Source organism: Tupaia chinensis, unplaced genomic scaffold (assembly GCF_000334495.1).
Source record: "Tupaia chinensis unplaced genomic scaffold, TupChi_1.0 Scaffold000009_1, whole genome shotgun sequence".
NCBI classification, from domain to species: Eukaryota; Metazoa; Chordata; class Mammalia; order Scandentia; family Tupaiidae; genus Tupaia; species Tupaia belangeri.
The window spans coordinates 74,258-83,957 of record NW_006159439.1 but is presented as its reverse complement, the minus strand read 5'-3'; positions in this window follow the sequence as shown (position 1 = coordinate 83,957).

The window sequence follows — 9,700 nt, the reverse complement described above, 5'->3', positions numbered from 1 at the left end:
TTCATACCATATCATAAATATTTTCTTAGGTTATTTGGAAAGTAGATTTTTAAAAATTCTTATTTAATTAATCCCTCCTCTAAAATAGAGTAGATAGAACTTTGTTCATCTAAACAAAATTATCTGATGAAGTCATTCCATTCCACAGGCTGGTAGACTTGAGACCCAAGAAAGGGAAATATTCAATTGATATCTAAAGGCAAGAAAAATGCCAGTATCCCAGTTTAAAGACCCTCCACAGAAATAATTTGCTCTTACTTGGGAGAAGGTCAATCTTTCTGTTCTGTTTAGGCCTTCAACTGGTTGGGTGACTCCTACCCACATTAAGAAGGCCAATCTGTTTCATTCAGTCTGCCATTTTAAATGTTAATCTCATTCAAAAACACCCTCAAAGACACACCTCCAATAATATTTGTCTAAATATCTGGACAATCTATGGCCCAGTCAAATTGACACATAAAATTAACAATCATATGACTCCAGTAATGAACCACTTAGCATGATCAGAATAAAAGTTTAAAACTACCTGGGGCCAGCAGGTGGTGTGGTGGTTAAGGTCGCTGGACTCCCACATAGCTGGCCATGGTTTGAGTCCTGGACCTGGCAGCCTGCCTTCTCACTTTCTCTCTCTCTCGCTGGCTCTGTCCCTCTGTGGTAAAATTAAAATAAATGAATAAATAAAGTTAAATAAAATAATTCTTTAAAAAAAAAAAAGAAAAAACTGCCCTATACTTTCCTTAAGTATATTTGAAGAACAAAATATGGTTCTCAGTGTTTTTTTTCTGTTTCTGCTCAGAGCAAGAAATCCTTCCAAACTCATTTTTGGCACTCTTTTCACAGTTGCTAAAGTGGCTGCTCTGATCACATTCATGATACTAAATGTCAGTCTGCCCCCCACTTACCCCAGCATGCCTTATTCATCTTGGTCTTCTCAAAACCTGGCATAAACAAAGGTACTTAATATACGCTTGATGGGTGACTGGATAAAAGCTTCTATAAATAACCAGTCTCAGAGTCAGCGACAGACAACTCAGGGTTAGTCCAGAATCCATCCCTTTATATTATCTTACTCACCTTAGATAATCCAAACTTCTTGAGGATGACATAGCCCAACTACAATTCCCTATAAGTAATTTTTGTTATTTAAGAATGTTCCCTTTTCACATCCCTCCTTAAATACACAATGCAAATTTACAATAGGCAAAACTCATCAGAGATACTAATCTCTGTAATTCCAATAGACACTTTATGAAAAACTAAGGTTTCACAGATGTAATAAGTTTCTTTCTTTCTCCTTCTACGTTTTACACAGTGGTTGAGTCTGACATCAGTATTATCCCCACCAGCCTCCCAATTCCTTCCCGTTTTGAAACATGCTTGTTAAAGTAACTTTGCAGGGAATACAATGAACCTGTTTTAAATCGTTGCAATTTTTAGAAATCAAATGTCTCAGAGAAGTTTGTTAAATAACTGTTTATATAATTATGATTTTCTTAATTGCCATGTTCCAAAAGTCAGAAGAAGCATCTCCTTGCCAATTGCTCATAATTAGCTCCAGGATCAACAATAATCTCAAATTCAACATGGCCGAAATGGAATCAATTCCTCTTTTCCTCATTCTTACTCCTTTTCCTTTTTCCCATATGCCTGTCGCTATGAAATGTGCCACCACTTACATCTGACCAAGACAGGAAATTGTCCTGGATTCTGCCTTTCCCTAACCACGGATTCCACTCACTCACCTGTAAGTGCTGATTGCTCTACTCACAGAATCCAATCTGTTCCCTCTTTAAACTCATTGTCACTGTTTTAGTTTAAATTGCCTTACCATTCACTTATACCTTAACACCAGTTACCTGGCCCAGATCTCCTGACTCTCCTGACTTAGCAAATCCCATTCCATCCCTTCTCCATCCTATAACCAAGGCAATATTTCAAAATATCAAAACCATTCAAACAAGGCAGTCAAATAATGCGATTCTGTTTAAAATTCTTGAATTGTTCTTCATATTTCACAGGATCAAGCCCAAGCCCCTTAGAAACTCCCTCCACACTTGGTCCCTGCAATAGGCTCAACATTCATTATTACTTATTCCTATTCTTTTTTTTTTCCGGATAGGTTTTTTGTTATAGGGCGCATGCACTCGCCAGACAGACAGAGAGAGACAGAGAGACAGAAAGCGAGAAATCACCACCCAGGGGGAATGGCCACACCATAATCCCTTCTCCTTCGTTCTCCTCTCGGGATCTTGGGCACGCACACACACGCACCCAGTGTGAGTTTTAAGCCACCGCGGTTGACTACATGAGAATCCAGCGACATAGTCATTACACTAACTGCTGGTCCCTCCAATTTTTTTGTTGTTGTTGTTTTTGTTTTTTGTTTTTTTTGCTATAGGGCATGTGCACTTGCTAGAGAGCAGGGAAGTAAGAAATTAGACTCTGAGGGATGACTACACCATGCCGTAATCACTTCTCCTCCTTTGTCCTTTCCAAATTCTGGGCATACACAAATGCACCCAGGATGATTTTCAAGCTACTGTGTCCAGGACTCAAACCATGTGGGACTTCAGCATTTTAACAACCACACCACCTGCTACCTCCTCGTTCCTTTTCTTAATCCACTATTACAAGAAAATTTGTGACTGACTATGGCAACTCCTTTATCATCCTTTCAGACTCTAAAATAATTAGCTAACTCCTCTTAGAAGTAAAAAAAAAATAGATGAAGTGGGGGTTTTGTTAGGAGTACAAAATCAGCCCTCAGGAGGAATGGCCATGCTGCAATCCCTTCTCCTCTCTCCACTTAAGATTCTGGGCACACATACACAAACATCTAGTGTCATTTTAAGCCACCAGGTCGACTCAAACCCTCCAGTGAGCCATACGAAATCCACCCCCTTAAACTCCATGCTGCCTGCTGGCTTGGTAATAATAACAACAATAATAATAATAATTAATGTGTACACCAATAAAAATTTTTATCAATCAAGCCCTTTTTAAGTAATATTAATTTTTAAGTTACTGCTTTCTTATTTATATAGTATGATTTTTTTCTTAAATTACTTCAAAAATTGAAAAGTGAAGCAATCTTCTCCACCTGGTATCTTTTTAAAAGAAATAGAGGGACCAGCAGTTAGTGTAATGGCTATGTCACTGGGCTCTCATGTAGTCGACTGCGGTTCAAGTCCAGGACCCGGTGGCTTAAACTCACGCCAGGTACATGTGCATGCATGCCCATGATCCCAAGAGGAGAATGGAGGAGAAGGGATTGCAGTGGCCATCCCCCCTGGGGGGTGATTTCTCACTTTCTGTCTCTCTGTCGCTCTCTGTCTCTCTGGCGAGCACATGCACTCTGTAGCTAAAAAACAAACAAAAAAAATGGACAAAGATAGTCTCCCAAAAGTTTTTAATTCATGTTTTATCCATGAGATAATCTAAATCTCTTAAACTGATATATGGGTTCAGATCTAAGATGCGAAATTGGAATTATGTGAAGCTCTCCCAGGACAGTGCCACTTCTTGGGACTGCTTTGTCTTCTAATTAAAATATTTAGTTTACACTCAATAATTACAAGAGAAGCTCTACTAACGTGTTCTCCGTTATGGTTTGGATAATGGTTTATTTCACAGATTTTCATGTTTTGCTATTTGGTCTTGGGATGGTGATTGGCTGTCCCCCAGAAATGCGTGTATTGGGACATCGTATTGATAGCATTATAAAGGTTTTAAGAAAAAATTTAATCCTCCACAGTGTCCCAGGGTGGGGCCTTTGGGCGTGACAATGTCATGGGGAGCATGGGGGAGAAGCCTCTGATTAGTCCTGGATAGGTTTGTAAGCAGAGAAGCTGAAACCAGAATGGTAGAAGGCCACATGGACACAGACCACACACCGCTTACTCAAATCTGTGATGCCTTGGACTTCCCAGCCACCAGAATGATGAGTCAGTTCATTTCTATTTCTTTATAAGTCACTCAGTCTCAGCTATTTCTGTTAGCCATGCAGAGACAGACTAAGACTCCCCAAAATGTGCCAGTCCAAAATTAGTGCTGACTTCTAAAACCTTGTATAGCAAGTTGACAGTATTTTACATTGATTAAATCCAATTTAGAAATGGGAAATTTATTTAAATTTTCTAATAATTCATTTCCATTGTACTTTACAAAAGCATCAGTCCAAGACTGAAGGAACATACAAGATATAAAATTTTTAAAAAGCAGAGACCTGGACCTTCATCATAGATAGTTTGAGAAGCTCTGTTCTAGCACACACTTTAGCTCTGCCAACACACCAAACACCCGGAGTCTGGCTCTGTGTCTAATTGTCATTATCATTTGTTTCAATCTACTAATAAACTTCTCTAGCATAATCTCTTCCACAGGTGAGTGCAATTCCACATTTCCCAGCAACTACCATAGTGTCTAATTATATCCTATATAAGTGGAATCCAGTACTAGTCTCCACAAACCATCCCACTTGCAAAGCGTGATCTGTGTTGCTCAGGCTGTCTCCTCAGCTGCAGAAGGGCTTAGCGCGTAGTACACGGTGTCTGTTTCTACCAAGAGAATGATATTACATTCCAATGCCTAGGTTCCAACTACAGGGACCATTTGGTGAAGTAAAGTTGTAACTGTAGCCCTGAAAAGCAGTAGTCATCATCAGAAGTAATCGGATTAGGGAAACTATTCTTGCAAAGAAAAAAATAAATCTGAGCAAGGTCTTTTAATTTTAAGTGCTACTGAGTCTTACTATAGTTCTCACCCACTTAACTGTTCTTTTCATACCTTTTGGGTCATTTTCTTCTACTTCTGTTTCTGGCTTTGTTCTCAGGTAGCTTAATCTCTCAATTGGATTAAAAGAAACTTTTATTCTTATTAAATCTTTCTAGTAATTCTTAAAGTTACAATTCCTGTCCTGCTTACTCAGTGACTTCGTATCAAATTGTTGACCTCGATTTTACTAACTAGAACACATATGAAAGTTTCGTTTTGTTTTGTTTTTTAATTCATCATTATTTTCAAATCCAATCAACAAAGCAAATTCTATCACCTTGTATTTTAACAAAGTAAATGAAGTTCAAGAATTTTTTTTTTTTGGAAAGGTTTTCGCTATAGAGCACGTGCACTCGCCAGACAGAAAGAGACAGAGAGACAGAAAGTGAGAAATCACCCCCCAGGGGGGATGGTCACGCCACAATCCCTTCTCCTCCGTTCTCCTCTTGGGATCTTGGGCACGCACGCACACGCGCCCAGCGTGAGTTTTAAGCCACCGGGTCCAAGACGTGAACCGCGGTCGACTACGTGGGAGTCCAGCAACATAGCCATTACGCTAACTGCTGGTCCCCAAGTTCCAGAATTTCTGATGTACACTTTATTGGGCAACTTTGTGACATACACATATTGTGACCAAACATACTCTGATATCTGGTACAATGATTGGCTAGGTCTCAGGTGTGTCCTATCTGTCTTTATGCCATGTGATTCTTTCACTGAACATTGTTCAGGAGGCTAGGGTGAGAGAATTGCAAGTTCAGGACCAGCCTGGACAACGCAGCCAGAAGTTCTCTAAAACAAAAGTTAAACAATTTCGTAATCCTACTTGTATGTATGTATGCTCAGGATATAAGTACGAAGACACTATGGCTCTTTTGTACTTGCTGAAAATTGGAAACCACTTCAATGCCCATCAGGAACAAAGTGGAAAATTCTTTTCTTTTTTTTTTTGGAGAGGTTTTTGCTATAGGGTGCGTGCGCTCGCCAGACAGAGAGAGACAGAGAGACAGAAAGGGAGAAATCACTCCCCAGAGGGGATGGCCACTCTGCAATCCCTTCTCCTCCGTTCTCCTCTCGGGATCTTGGGCATGCACGCACACACTCCTGGTGTGAGTTTAAGCCGCCGGGTCAAGGACTCGAACAGTGGTCGACTATGTGGGAGTCCAGCGACATAGCCATTACACTAACTGCTGGTCTCACAAAGTGGAAAATTCTTAGGTTGGAGTTCTGATATATCTGTAAACATGCAACAAAAGAGATCCACAATATTAACAGAGAGATCTCAGAAATCATGTTGGGGGGGAAGTCGAGCTGCAGAATGATGCATACAGTACAGTGACTTTGTACATCTGAATTAAAACTTGCCTCACAAAATTCAGTACTATATATTGGAAATGGACACATAGGTGTGTATGTAAATATTTTTAAAATGGTTTGGAGAGATATAGACCAGACTGTTAACAGTGGTGACCTGTGAAGAGTGGAGAAGGGAAAGGAATGAGTGGGAGCTTCGATGGGGGTGGGTTAAAGGGGAATTCAGCTTTTTATATAAACAACCATTTCTCATTTTAAAGAAAAGAGAGAGAGGCTGCAAGTAAATATATAAAGACACTGGTTAATTTAGGATTGTGGTATATGGATATCTTGTCTTGTTTTGTACTTTTCTTTATTTTTTTAAATTTCTCAAAATTAATAAGAATGGGGGACCAGCAGTTAGCATAATGACTATGTCACTGGACTCCCACGTAGTCGACCACGGTTTGCGTTCCGGACCTGGTGGCTTAAAACTCTCGCCAGGCCCATGTGCGTGCGTGCCCAAGATCCCGAGAGGAGAATGGAGGAGAGGGGATTGCGGCGTGGCCATCCCCCCTGGGGGGGGTGATTTCTCGCTTTCCGTCTCTCTGTTTCTCTCTGTCTGTCTGGCGAGCACACGCACCCTATAGCAAAAACCTCTCCAAAAAAAGAAAAAAAAATTAATAAAAATGTGAACAAGGATAGGAACACTATAACTGAAGAAATCATACTATCATAGATTCATTCCCAGTCAAACACTAAACTTTTCATAGAAATATTTCTAAAATGTTATTAGCCATGAGTAGATGAACTTGCACTCTATGTAATAAGAAATGATCTGTTTTATTAAAAGTAACAGCATAACAGAAAAAGAAGAAGAAGAAAAGAAAATTGTAAAGGGAGAATTAGGACCATTCATTGAATTCTGAGCCGAAGTCCACAGATTTACTCTGAGTGAGCTTAGGTCCTAGGCTCACAACCAAACCTGGCAAGATGGAATGTGGGGGTCGCTTTAACATCAGCACCTCCAGACATCACAGTTTTCTGAACATTTGAAAAAAAGGGAGAGGCAACTGGATGCTACAAATGCAATAAAATAATGTCTGCTACTCAGATATTTCTTATACACAGACTGTCAGCATCTTGAGAACACACACTATCATATCTCTAGACCACAGTATACAGCACGTAGCACTGTGGGCCATAGCAACGTGTGAACTTACGTAAGGATGCAAGCATCCGTAGATAGAGAGCTGAATGATGGATGACAACGTTAATCATTTTTATCCCTAAAAAATGCTTTTCAGAAATCTGAAAAAGACTTTTACAAAAACTTGATAAACCTTGCTTCATTCTTAAAATTAATTGGCTTCCTTGACTACTAGTAGAAAATGGTCAAGATGAACTTTCTCTGAGCAAATTTAGACGTAAGTAAATTTAGATTTCATGTACCAAGTCAAAGTCCCTGAGAGACCTTAAGCATACAAGACTCCAAAGATTCTTATCAGGTGGAAAAACATTTCTCCAGTCTCACCCCAAGAGGGGGCTATCTCCAGGATTCACATAGGTGACAGGACAGGATCCCTGACTTTCCTTACATCTTACCACATTGATTGTTCATCAGTCCAATTGATTACCGGTCAAGTGCCTAACTAAACAAGAGACATGAGCCATATCTTAGGAAATGCTGTGTCATGTTAAGCAGTTTCCTATATGGGCAATATTAACAGAAAATACCCTGCCTTTGTGAAAAGGAAAATCATTGGTGCATTCTGGTAGGTTTCAACTGTCATAAGGCTATGCAGTACAGAAAAACAGATTTCTTTTCATGAAACTTCAGAATGTTGGTAACCAGAGAAAACAAATTTGTGGTGAATATGACACTCTTCCCTTCCTAAGTTCTCATTAAACTTAGACCCTTGTGAACATGTTATTTTCATGTACAATGAAGCGGCCACAGCATTAGATAAGTAGATGATTGTTTAGACAAGATGTCAAGCTATTAGCTTTAATATCTAATTTAAAATTTCAGGACCTTGCCTGGACAGCAGCAGCTATAGAATGTAACGCAATGTAAAATAGACATAGGAAGCATTTCTTTCACTTTCATTTCATCAGACACAATCTGATAACAAAGACATTTACTTTCTAAAAGGACAATATGCATTAAAAAGTAAAATATTTCCATGATACTTACTTTCTTTTTCTTTAGTTTTACTTTTGATACACCATTTAAACAAAAGACTTTTGACCAAAAGAATGAATCACAGGATTAGGTCTGGGCTCTAAAACTAGGAATAGGTTTAAAATTTAGTTCCTACCCAATGTACTAGTTTGGATTATTTCTTAGTATAGGGCAAATAGACACTGTGATGTTAATAAATTGGGATTTTACAGCCCAACTAGCTATCTTCTTGAGTTCTCACTGGGTTAGAAATGTGAGTTTAGTTGATACAGTCGACATTTGTAGAAACCGTGTGACCTTGAGACTACTAAGGTAGAAGAAGAGTGTAAAGTTACAGAGGAGGTATACCGGACCCCAGAGATCCTCATCAGGTGGAAAAACACTTCTCCAGCCTTACCCCAAGAGGGCGCTATCTCCAGGATTCAAATAAGTAGCTGACTGAAGAGTTGACAGTAGTCCTGAAGCTACTCTCTCTTACTTATTGACAAGCCAGTCATCTAACGAAATGCTATTACCTCTGCAGTAGTTTATGTTTCATGAACTTGTTTTACACCTTTAAGCTTTAGCCAGGCCCCTTGTGGGTGGTAGAAAGTGTAGAGCTCTGTCTGGGGATGAAAGCAAGGGAAACTCTCTCACTTTTGCTCTGACCTCTAGAAGCGGGGGCCATGTTACCTGTGAATAGCAAGTTCACTCAGAAGCAGCTCCAGTCTCCTGGCCTTCAGAGTTCTGGGGGTCCTGCCTCATCCTAAAACTCAATGCTGATATTACTGACTCTAAAGTTCAAATAATTACCAAATTTGACTTTTGCCTTTTTACCCAGTAGTCTGGTATCTCTTTCTCTATGTTCTTAGACCTAACTGTGTCTGGCTCACTTCATTCTTTACTCTTTATGACGAGAAATCAAACAGCCAGCTCCAAAAGGCAGAGGGCAAGTGATTTTTTTTTAGGGCCCCTTAACTTCTAATGCTTTGAGGTTCATCATCAGCATGACCTGATCTCCACTCCATCCATTTTGTAAGGCACAGACCAAGGGGCCAGTCTATGACTACGTAATATTGAAATGACCTCCAAAACCATTATTTGCAGACTTACGTTAGTATCATATTAGATCTCTTTGGCATTTTACCAATGTCATTTCTACTCCAATGAGTAAATGGATGGTTGCCTTGTTACTATTTCCTTATTTATTCTACACATGAAAGTGTTAAATCAGAGATATATCTGACTTACAAGACTTATATATTTAGCAAAGACAGAAAACATTAACATCTATACTACTCATATATGGCAAAACAACATAGCACCTTATTTTAAACTCTAATTTCTGACATTATCTCTCTTGATGCTTAGAGAAAAAATATTTTAAACAAAAGTTGTAAGAGGCTAAATAAAATAGTATCTCTGAAATGACAAGAATACATGAATTCATTCATTTCAGTTGGTTTGAAA